Below are 12,084 nucleotides of genomic sequence, written 5' to 3'. Positions count from 1 at the left end.
CTTTTGGCCTGAGCCACTGCAGGCATGTGCTTGCATTTCCAGAATTAAAAGTGAATGTCTATCCATTTGCAGATCAGTTCAATTGCTGCAGGTTAGATTAGCCTGCAAAGATTAAATCAATTCAGGCATGGACTTTTTGAATGTTTGTCCTTGGCCCTGTAATGAGGAAAATGTAGGATGTCTGTCCTTCTTGCTATACCTTATTTTCACTGTAGAACCTACAATGTAATTCAGATGATATAAAGGAAAGTGTTTTTCTTGGTCATGATTCTCTAAATGTATCTTGTAAAGTGAGATTCTTGTATTTAAAAATGGTTAATACTGGGGGCAGGAAAGGAAGTAGTGGCATTTTTCACTGTGTCCAGGAAGCTCTGGTCTAAATGTGCTCTGTGGACCCAGGTGGGCTGCGTGCCACCACTTGGTGGTCAGCATAGTGGCAGACTAAAGAACTCTGTTGCACAGCAGTACTAATTAGGCTATCCACAGGGCTGCCTAGAGGTGGCTGTACAGTTTCTGGTTTAGGGGACAGCCTACTTCAGGGGTGGGCAATTATTTTTTAAGACGGAGGGCTGCTTATTGAGTTTTGGCAAGCCATTGAGGGCTGCATGACGGGCAGATAAATATTTATTTTCTAAATTTTTTAGGGGTCCTGCAGGCCAGATAGAATGGCCTGGCAAGCCATATCTGGCCATGGGCCGCATTTTGGCCACCCCTAGCCTACCTGGAACAGCACAGCATGCTTGAAGGCACTTCTGCCGGGCACAGGAAGCTGCTGTGAGGATGTGACCTGAATGCCTGGGGGGTTAAGGTAAGTGACCACCTGGAATTGTTTCTAGGGTTGGGGGGCAAGACTTGTGCTGCTCGGCCCTGGGCAGGGTTGGGGAGAAAGGGGGGTCTCCTGACACTGCCAGCACCTTGCGCTCATTCGGCTTGCAGTAAATGGCAGCGAGCGCCGAGATCTCCTCCAGCGCCAGCGCTGACATGCTGCCTGCACAGCCCCGCCCCTTCTGCTGTGCCCCTCCCTGCACCGCGCCCCCTGCCCGCAGCACCGTGTGGGACACGCTATGCGGCTTGGGGCCGGTCTGGATGGCAGTGGGCGGGGCCGGGGCCACTCCACCTGCACTAACACCGACCCTGAGCGCCCCTGCTCCGAGACCAGCGTATGGAGCTCTCCATGGGTACGTGGTCTACATACACTGTGTGTGTATATAGCTATATACATAGATATCTATACACGTACATATAACATATAGTCTAGTGTGTCTATAGAGAGTGTGTGTGTATATATAGAGTCTAGTATATATATGTAATTAGACTATATATATAATATACTCACTGTATATATACACTCTATAGACACGCTAGACTAAACTTTATGTAGTCTATAACAATGGTTCTCAAACTTTTCACAGACCACTTGAAAATTGCTGAGGGTCTCGGCAGACCACTTAATAAATGTTTTTTGTTCTACAAATCAAAGCACGCAGCTCGTATCTTAATACCAGTAGTCTTACAAATACAGATATTCTCAATTGTTCTACAGCTTTTCTGCAGACCCCCTGAATGGGGTTTGCAGACCACAGTTTGAGAACCTCTGGTCTATATATAGTCTATATATCCTAGACAAAACTACACACACTCTGTCTATTATAGCCTCTCTCTCGTATATACAATCCTGATCCTCTGGATCATGGTGTATGCATAAGAGGTCTAGGCAGCTGCCTGATAAGTCCACTTGTAGCTAACAAGCCCAGTTTTGTCACAAGTTTCCAACATGAGTCACTTTATTTCATTTTGGCTGGACAGATTTCAGATATCTGCACTTCCTTCACATCTCCTGGCTCTTCAGTAAGAAAATAGATCCAAGACTGAGATACCTCTACACATGACCTCCTCAACATCTATTAAAACTGTTGGCTAATACTGAGTAGACTCCTCAATTCTTCCCAGTTTCTCTCAGTGAATATGCAGAGTGTACTGTTTAAAAGATACAGCAAAATGTGTTACTTTGGAGCAAAGGAAATGGTGTACTTTTGGTTGGGGCTAAGTTTGTACCCTGGCCCACACCTGTAGCTTGTATAAATATTGTAGCCAGCAGCATTTACACAAGTGGATATGGATATAAAACGTTCCTGCAGTAGCTCTTGTTGTGTAAATAGGCTGTACAGCTCCAGTCCCTCCTGGGTGGAGTTCCAGCCTGTCTACCCCCACCTCCTTCAACCCAGTCAGGGAGAGCAGCTGGCTCTTCTAGTTTATCCCCTTGCAATCCAGGAGACCTGGGAGAATTTCATAATGGAGTAACACTGAATTATGTTTCTGAAAAGAGAGACGTTCTTCTAATATAAAGTATGTTTGAGCTTCAGAAGAGCCTATTTCTGGCATGCTAAGTAGGACTTTCTAAGCTGACAGGAAGTGAAAAGTTTTATTTTGACTGCACAAAAACAAGCCATGCTTGTTTTGCCAGACACATGAGTGTATTTACTAAGGCAGTAAATGTTCGAATATACAGAACTATAATTCACTGAGATCCACATCCAAATCTATTGTAAGTAACTTATGGAGAGGTTAACTATAGTTGTTCCCCCTAACTACGCAGTGAATGCAGGCAGCACAAAAAACTGTAAAAATCTAACTGTCTTTATGCTCTTTGTCTTTAAACATCATATCCAAGTATTTGCATTATTCCTAGACTGAGACCAAATTGTTTCTGACCACTCAGTAGTCAGAAACCACTACTGAGCCAAGAAAAACTTAGTAGTCAGTACAAATATTGTGCTTCCCATTATACAGGTTTTTGTTTTGTGGACTTGCTTCGTACTTGTTAAACCAAATCAGACAACCTTTCCTTCAACAACTTCTCTTTGTTACATTAGCATAAGTACTATGGATTGCAGCTCAGCTCATGTTACTGGCTCACAAGTTTTTATGTGGATTACATGGACAATGAAAAATACAAGACAGCACTTTTTATAAAAAAGGGATGATCTAATACTCTACAATGTGTTCTAAGCTTTCTTAACCCCTCTGGATAACAATTTCATTTTTTTTGACTTAAGTAAGCAGCTGCCTTGTGTATTTTAAATGTTCTAGCTATAATGTATTGAAATGTATTTAAACAGTTCCCCACATCTGCAGCTCTGCCAGATGAGGCCATATTAAAATAATTACATGTTTAAAATTTTAACGTAATCTTGTATGCTTTTTCTCTGAATGCTGTTAGTTGCCATTAATTAAATCCTGTACACAGAATTACCTTTAATTGGGAGCTTATAGGTATATGCCATCTTTTTCTTTTCTTTTTGAAGATTATTTGTAGCCTGCAGTGATTTGGTTAAGTTGAAATTACTCAAGTTGATAGGAAACACAAGGATTGAAGGAAGAATGAGTGGTGAAAAACCATGAAGCCAGCATCAAGGCTTGTATTGTTGGCTACAAAGGACCAACTCACAGGATTATCATAAAATTCTAGTTTATTGGGTGGGTGCAAAAGTCAGACCATACATAAACCTTGGTGCTGATCCCCTCAAACACCCATACCTTCGCGCGCGCGCGCACACACTCACAGTAGCTAACTATGAATACTAAGCACTGGTGTCATGATATACCTATCCCCAAGTACTGAAGTCCACCGTCGATGGCCAGTCAAGGCTTCTTTCAGTGTGATGTTGCTTCAGAAGGGAGTCACTGGCTGGTCCTTCTGGCTGAACAGGCAGGGTGCTAGTCAGGTCAAAAAGGGCGCCATTGCGGGTCCTTCTTTGCTGCCTTTTATCCCTCTTTGGCAGACTTTGACTTCCCAATTCTCGGGCTTATCCAATCCACGGGTCGTTGACCTCAAGGGACGTCCCTCTTGGCAGCTTCTGGATGGCAGCTGTCGGCCCCAGGGGTCATGTCCGCAGGTACGTGCAGTCTTGGGAGTCCGTTGGTGAATTTTAATTGATTTACTGCAGTGATAAATAGAGCTCTGGAAGTGGTTGATCAGGTGGTATTTCAGCCCCAAGAGTCCGTTTCCAGCGTTGATTAGTTCAAACCAGACTTCTGTACCTTTTAACAGTGACGTTTCAGGGAGTTTCTGGCTCTGTATTGATTCTTTTCTCTTCTTGGTCTGTAGTTTTTAGGTGTTAATTGCCTCTTGTTAACTTGTTTATCCAGACTAGCTACTGTGTTACACAATCAACTATGATTCATTCAGGGACCTGTTTGATACAGAGATTTCTGCCCTTGCTAACATCGTTACATGGTACAACTTACTTTTAAACGTAAAGTACATTTGTAAAAGCATCTACAAGCTCTATTTTCACTACAAGTATACCTTATATAAAAATAATAATAATATAATAAAAGAAAAAGAGAGAGCAAGGAAGAAAAGGTAGAAAAGAGAAAGCATCCCCAAAAGGGGGCAAATACTGCAAAAGGGGCTTTTACCATATGGAGGAGCTTCACAGTTGAGGTGGGGGGGCAGGCAGAAAGGTTTCTTCCTACAGTAAATCATGAAAGAACATTTGCTAATCATCATAGATTAATTGCTTAGTTAAAAAGTTCTTCTAAATTAAGCAGCTATAGTAACCTCTTTGCTTACAAAAGATCATTGTAGTGGGATAGGGCCCTGAATGCACATTGGAGTCCTAGGGCTGGATATCACTTCTGCTTCCTCAAGTGGAGAATATCAACCAGTGAGAAATGTGGAGCTTGTGCTGCCTCTTGAGTCTTCTGTACCTTTCACCCCAACTTTTCTGGGACCCTTGTGTATTTTGCAGTGTCACCCTGCTGTAGGATCCTGAGCTTGTGATCGACTGTGGAGTAGGGAACCAATTATTTTCTGTGACACCATCTCCTACAAACCTAACAGATTGCTATATTCAGCCTCCAGAGCAAATGCTACTTGCAGAAGTTTTACATTCCACGGGGAATTTTCTTTGTTTTCCCTTTGTAGCAGGGCACCAAGATGTACCTGCTACTTTAAACGGTAGAAGCAGCTGGGCTAGGCTGCTCAGTGCTAGGCAGAGCCCCACAGCTGTGGGTTGCCTGAGCAACAGCCTAAGAGGGTAATTGGCCAGCACCTGCAGCCGGGCAGAGTGCGGGGGATATACAAATCCAGGGCTGCAACTAGTAGGAACTCTCTAGCAACTGCCAAGGAAAGAAGTCCTTGCACAAATGAGCTACCTGAGGCTAGATGCTGCCTACAAGAACAGTGAGGCTCCAGGAGTCTAAGGTACCTAAAGCTAAGAGACAGAGACATGGTCCTAAGGGGAGAAGTTTTACCCTCTTAAGAGACGGAACCCAGTCTCCATTAGCATTGTTATGTTGTGGCCCAGGTGCTTATATCTGTGTTCTGTTTTATACCGGAGGACTGGGATGAGACTAAAAGGGGAGGTTTGGAGGCCTCATTAGTGCTTTGAGAAGGATGAATATGATCGGGGCAGAACCTAGCGATGGGTGTGGAGAGCCAGGTGCCAGAGAGGTGCAGAAATGGAAAGCTAGGCACCAGAAAACTTGGTGCCAAAGTGGTGCAGAAAGACAGGAGCTGGAGGACTAGATGCCAAGGGGGTGCATAGAGTCGATAACATCAGAGTAACACCTGTGAGGCATGGGCCATGGAGAAGGGGGAGGTCGGAGCTGTGTAGTGTGCCCTAGGTGTTAAAGGAGCAGCCTCTTACCTAGAACCAACTTTCTCGCCTGCCATGCCTTTGTGATGAATTAGGTGGGAAACTGCCCAGACAGGTGAGTGGGCTCTTCTTTTGACTGGTCTTGAGACAACTCATCTGTCACACCCTTTATCAGAAATCACAAAAAAGAAATGAGCAGCTTATGTTCTAAGGCAGTGGTTCTCAACCTTTTATTTCATCTGCAGACCCCTAAAAAATTTCAAATGGCAGTGCGGACCCCTTTGGGCATTTTGAATGGATGTGCAGACCCCTTTGAATTGTAAGTGTGCGTCCCAAATCACAGCTCTACCCTAACTTCAGACCATGCTGTCACTGCCGCAACATCCCAGCCCCCGCCCTGAAGCAGCTTCCCACCCTGTGCTGTCATGATCCTGCTGCTGCTGGGGTCTCCATGGAAATAAGCTGCAGCAACATGGACAAGGGCTGCTGGGAAATGGAGTCCAGTTGCCAGGCAGATCTGCCATTTTGTACATGTCTACTTTAGACTCCTTTTCCTTGAAGAGGGATGATTTCCAAATAACCCTGCAAAGTTCTTCTCATTGTGTCCCTCTCCCTGTGTGTATGGGGTGGATGAGAGGAGAAGAGAAGGGGTTGATCTGTTCTTCAGTAATTCTGCAAGTGGAAGTTGTGGGTGGACTCTACCCCATGGGGCCATCACACAGCAAGTCCCTGCAACAAGCATAAGAATTCATGCCAGTGGGCACACACCCTCAGGCTTCCTGAAAAGTGCTGGTTTGGAAGTCCCTGAAACAAAAGCCCTGAATCTGCCAAGAGAGCAGCAAATGCATGCAGCTGCAGTGCAAGTTGGTTCATACTGCCCACTAGGGTACGTATCACATGTCCACATTCCTTCCTCAGTCCTTCCCTTGATCCTGCCACCTAGTGCATATCCTTATGCCAGATAGTTTCCCTACTTGTTGGTTTATTTTTGTGATGGTGGCAATTTACCCCTAGGAAGTGGACATAAGGGGTCAACTCCTTTTACATCAGCTAATAAAGAGCTGCCAGTTGGTAAGAATTTTGTCACTAATGACAGACTGGATTTGAACCACTGACCTAGAGGTGAAAGGCTGTACATGCCATCACCAATCCCATAGCATCTGCTTTCACTTTGTCCAGTCAGGCTGAAATTACTCAAGCAGTAAGTGCCAGCCCCTGCCTCTGGGGATGGTTCTACAGTCTGTAATATGCTTGTTCTACTGACATTTTCCTTAATAGTCTAAGGTTTTCTTTGCCCAATATTGTCTTGGATTTTCCATCAGTAAGCAGAATGATGGCTTTTCTCTGTGCTACCCAGCTCCTTAGTGGCTCAAAATAATTCAGAGGATCAGCAACCTGATGAATGCTATTAGATCACATTTCAGTTTGTAAATCTGTTCTTCTAAGTGACTATTTAATCATATTGTTACTTTTGAGAGAGGCCAGCAAGCAAGACACAGCAGGTCGAATTCTTAATGGCACGGATGGGGATGAAGTTGGTTGGTTGATGTGAGCTCTTTTCCTGCTTTGCACCACGTTTTTGCATTTTGTTAATGTGGTTAAGAAAAAAAGCTATTACAGAGTGTTCTAAAAATAGAGGGACTTGTCCCCAACAGAAGTAGAGCCTCAGGGATTGTACAGGGTAAATCCTTAAATCTGATAAGTCCAAGGACACATCTGGTCTCTCTATTGCCAGGCCACAACCCCATACACTTAAGTTGTAGGTGTTTTTTTTTTCTTTTCCTTTCCACAATGCAAATAAATTTATCTTTGAAATAACATATTTTTCTCTAGAACAGTGGGTTTTGAAATAAAAGAACTGTAATTTCCCTTGTCCAGCAAGGCCAATGCAGATGTGGTGAAATCAGCTTGGCTAGGTGTGGTTTTAAGATGTACAAGTTGCTTCTTATTGTGATTATCCCATAAATTAATAGCATTTTTGTAATGGCAAGGGAAGCTCTAGACTTTTGTCTATGGTGACCTTTTTATCTGCAATGAACCTGTGGAACTCTCTGCTGCAAGGTAGTGTTAGACATGCTGGCAGTAGAATACTCACCATTACAGTAGAAAGATGGGGCACAAACCTCATGCTTTAGGGTGTAAGCAAGGCACTCGCTGACGGGGGTTAAGAAAAAAAACTTTCTGTGGAGGCAGGTTGCTCCATTTATTTTTATTAAGATTCTTACATGTGATCAAAGTATTGGTCCTGGCTGCCCTGGGCTTTTGATTCCTAGATCTCTAATTAAAACTGTGTCGGGAAAGAGGATTCAGATATGATCTGACCTATAGTTTGATTGAAAAACACAGTTCCCACTTTTAGAGGGTACTTGACCCTATGTTTCATGACTAGACTAAAATGTTAGTTGCTGGTTAGTCAGATAATACTTCAGCTTGTGTATAGAAGGAAACACTGTTTCAGCTTGAACTGAAAATACTGAAAAACAAGGAGACTAACTGTAACCAGGTGAGCATAGTCTTTTGGCTGTGACTTGGGTCCCTGACATGGTGGTATCTATCTACAGCAGGCATAGGCAATGTTTTTTCACCAGAGTGCCAAAAACAACACAATGTCTACCTTGGAAAGTGCCAGAGTGCGGACATACCGGAGCCTGGAGCAGCTGTTTGCAGCCTCCCAGCTGCAGCTGGCCCACAGAGCCCAGTCTGCTTGCAGCCGGGCTTGCAGCCTCCCAGCCACCTGCCGGGAGCAGCCTGGGCTCCATGGCTGGCAGCAGCTGCTTAGAGCCTGGGTTGGTAGTGGTGTGCAGAGCAAAAGGGCCTTGTGTGCCATGCTCGGCACGCGTGCTGGGTGTTGCTGGCCCCGATCTACAGTGAAGACAACCTTAATGCCTGCCCTGCATTCCAGAGCTGCCTGCCTTGTCTTAGGTAAAAATATGCATTTTAATACATTTTTGTAGATAAAAGCAAGATTTTTAATGGGCAGAACCCGTTTTTATCAAGCTTGCTATGAAATACATCTCTAGTGCTGTATGTGGCATGATTTTTTCTTTTCACCCTGTGGTGGTTAATGAAACAAATCACAATAAAATTCTCTCCAGCCTAGGTGAGTAATTTCTACAAGCTGAAAAGGATCCAGGCCGCCTGCTCCTGTTCCCATTAAACACTGGGAATTTTGTCATTGATTTTTTTTTTCAGAAGGGGTAGTATCATTTCAGCAAGTTCCTATCCAGGCGTGAATGCCGTGGGAGAACAAATGTCTGTCCTGAGGACAGATTAGTCTCTCCTTAAATCCAGGAGGTCTGAATACCATGTGTCAAGGCTATCTGGCCAGTGCTGAAATAAACAGTAGAGTGGAAGGGACTGAGGCAGGTGGGATGTCTGTGAATACCAGCAGATTGCTCTGCAGAGCTGGGAGAAAAAAGTATATATTGAAGCTGCCATCATTTTATTTTATTTTTTTAAGTGCTGTCTGACTTGGTTTTTCAACACAGGAGCAAGTTAGTGATCACATGATGGTATTTGGTTTATTTGTAGTCTGCAGTCCTATAACTTAAAGTTCTTTAAAGCGTCTCCAAGAAGTCATACATTTCACTAATGAAATACAGTCTTCATAAACAAGAATAAGACTTCTTAATTAATTGGCAGTAGGATACTTGCCATAACTGTGCTAATCAATTTTTGTTAAATATTGATGTAACAAAGGGAATTGCATTTCCCCTCCATTTGATCTCTGATTGTAAACACATTACATATGGCAAGGAAATTAGAGTTTTCTTGATTTTTTTCATTTAGAGATTGCTTAATATATAGGAACCATGAAGCATGACTGTAACAATATTTAAACATCAATTTAAAAGTCAAAGCCTGATTGTTTCTGATCTCATTTCTAAACATATGTGCACTCTGTTTTTCTTTTTAATGTCACACTAGAATTGCATCCAGATGATCCTGGACTGCACTTTGAACCTTACTGAAGCTTTAGCAAGTGGTAAATACACATCATGGAGAAGCCTTGGGACCCTAGCCTAGCCCTTGTCAGTTTATGGGATGTTGTCAACATTTCCTGAAATCTATGTGTAATCTATATCTTGGTGCACTTGGGGAGCTTGCCTGTATCTGGTTTCCTGAGTTTCAGACTGGCTTTTGTACCGCTGCACTGTAGCTCACTATCATAAGTCACCCAAAGTTTCCACTGGCAGAGACCCCTATGTGTCAGTTAGCTTTTGCATTCTAGTTTCTATTGTGACGATATGGACACTCATTTGACAGGAGTCTATGATCCTCAAACAGCTTGATGAGTCATGGAAAGAGTGAATTCACCCGTATAGAGTTTAATCTGTCCTTCTCTGATACATTTAATTTCCTCTTGACAGGCTCTGCTCAGTTACATGGTATGTGACCTGGCTATTGAAACCTAGCAACAGGCAGAACACTGCATTATGTAAAGAGTCATCTCTGTGGATAAAAGGTGAACATTAATATTAATGAGCTGTTATTCATTTACACTGGTGGATATTAAAACTGTTGTATAACATGGCTTGACATCTCTCAAAAGTAATTTTCTTTTAACAGAAATGCAAGCAATCAATATCGACTGGTCTTACTAATGGGTATTTTTGTTCAAATATAACATAATATCTATGAGGGAACAGTGTATTTTATGGATCTAGTCTTCTATTAAGCATTTACCAAGCTAAAATAGGAATCTCTTAATAATCTGAGTAATAAAATAATGATTATAGTCAGAGGTTCTTGTCACTAAAGTTATGGCCTTTCCTGCTTTCAGGGGAATCCTATTTGTTTTTAGATCTGTGGTTTTGGCTTGGCATCGTAGCAGGAAACAGACCAGCCTCAAGGTTAGGATGCAGATAAAGAATTAATACTTTTTACCGCTCTGCATAATTTGTTTTAAACTGCCATGATTCTTCCCCAGATGTAGCAATATTTGGGTCTAATTTTTAGGTGTGGGATTACCTCTTTTTAAGCATATTGAGTATCAAACGGATTTTGAGATATATGGTGTAGGATACACAGCATTCCCAAAACTCGATTTACAATATCTCATGAAGTGAATTAATATAGTAACATACCTGGCTTTAAGAAAATAGGTTAGGAGTTTGATTTTTTTTAACCTCTTTGAGCAATAGCATCATCTCTTAAGGATCATTGGCAGGTCAAACCTAGTCTAAAGTTTAGGCCTAGTTACAGTATTTTCTTGTCAAAATCCAAGACTAATAAAAAGCTTCTATGGATTTTTCTAATAGGAAAAGATTCTTAAATAGATATCTGCCCGTGGCATTGTCACCACAATCATTGCAACATTAGAAGTAACGAGTGGAACTGTATGGAAACCTTGCCATCTACCAGTACTTTAGAAGTTTTGCTTTAAAATTTTATCTGTACCTTAAAGATTCTGAACCGGCACCGATTCACACCTCGAATAGCATCCACACTGCATCTTCTGACAATATAATTGCTGTAGTTCTTGTATGAGATTACCACATTTTGGAGTGAATAGCACCATAATTCCTGTACTGTTGCTGTCTGTTCATGTCACTTCTTGGTTAAACTGTTTGTGGGGCAGTCTTTTTGAACCATATAGAAATTGTGGGCATTGTTCCTGAGCTGCCTTGGTTCCCAGTTAATATCTAGGTGCAGTTTCAGGTGTTGGTTTTAGTCTGTTTTTACAGCTTCAACTCCCAGCCACATAAGACTCTTTCTCCTTGTGTGTTGTCATTACTTTTGAGGTCATCTGAGATGCTAATTGATACCACTTGCTGTAAACTGGAGAGGGCTGATGATATAGCTGATAATCTTGGCTGAAGATGCTTTAGCCCTGAACCTTTCTGCTCTGAATGTGTTTGTTGTGTGCTCATATTTGGTTACCTGCAGAGTGCATAGCAAAAACTACCTCTGATCTCTGGCTTTGTAGAGGGATGAGGGCTCTGGACATGGGAAAAGATAAAATAGAACAGTGGGGGCCAACCTTTTTGACATGTGCATCACAAATTACTACTGCCAAGGTATTGTGCAAAGGATGTTGTGGTCATGGGTGATATGAATTACCCTGACATCAACTGGGAGGAGCAGTCAGCCAGGTCTAGCCACTCATGAAGGTTCCTGATGTGTGTACAGGACCTACACCTCATGCAGGAGGTACTCATCCCCACTAGGGGAAACGCCATACTGGATCTGGTGTTAGCCTCTGGGGACGACCTGGTGGGGGATGTGCTGGTACAAGGGAGGCTAGGGGACAGTGATCATGAAATGATCCAGTTTGCTATTCAGAGAAAGTTGGGGAGGGTAACTAGCACAGCGCAAATGCTAGACTTTAGGGAAGCCAACTTCAATGTGCTCAGGGCAGTAGTCAGGGAGGCACTCGGAGCCCAGGGGGCAGCTAGTATGGGGGTCCAGGAAAGGTGGTCCTTCCTCAACGAGGCTATCCTTGGGGCGCAGCAGGACGCAATTCCTCTGCGCAGGAAGG

The 12,084-nt window shown here is 43.0% G+C and overlaps 1 protein-coding gene across 4 annotated transcripts in view; it reads left to right on the top strand.

The window, feature by feature from the left end:
• Nucleotides 1-12,084, top strand: part of SYDE2 (synapse defective Rho GTPase homolog 2) — a 113,587-nt gene that overhangs the window by 86,585 nt on the left and 14,918 nt on the right. For 2 of the 4 annotated variants that reach the window (XM_019501544.1, XM_019501541.1), the window contains exon 7: nucleotides 9,974-10,068. The gene's annotated coding sequence lies outside the window, so the exon portion shown is untranslated. Of the gene's footprint in view, nucleotides 1-9,973; nucleotides 10,069-10,864; nucleotides 11,607-12,084 lie in introns of those variants that run through there. The other 2 variants (XM_019501543.1, XM_019501542.1) reach the window with 2 other exon arrangements.

This window comes from Gavialis gangeticus, unplaced genomic scaffold (assembly GCF_001723915.1).
Source record: "Gavialis gangeticus isolate Ggan-Ray unplaced genomic scaffold, GavGan_comp1, whole genome shotgun sequence".
Lineage (NCBI taxonomy): Eukaryota > Metazoa > Chordata > Crocodylia > Gavialidae > Gavialis > Gavialis gangeticus.
The sequence above is the reverse complement of the archived record's forward strand: the minus strand, read 5'-3'. Positions and strand labels throughout refer to the sequence as shown.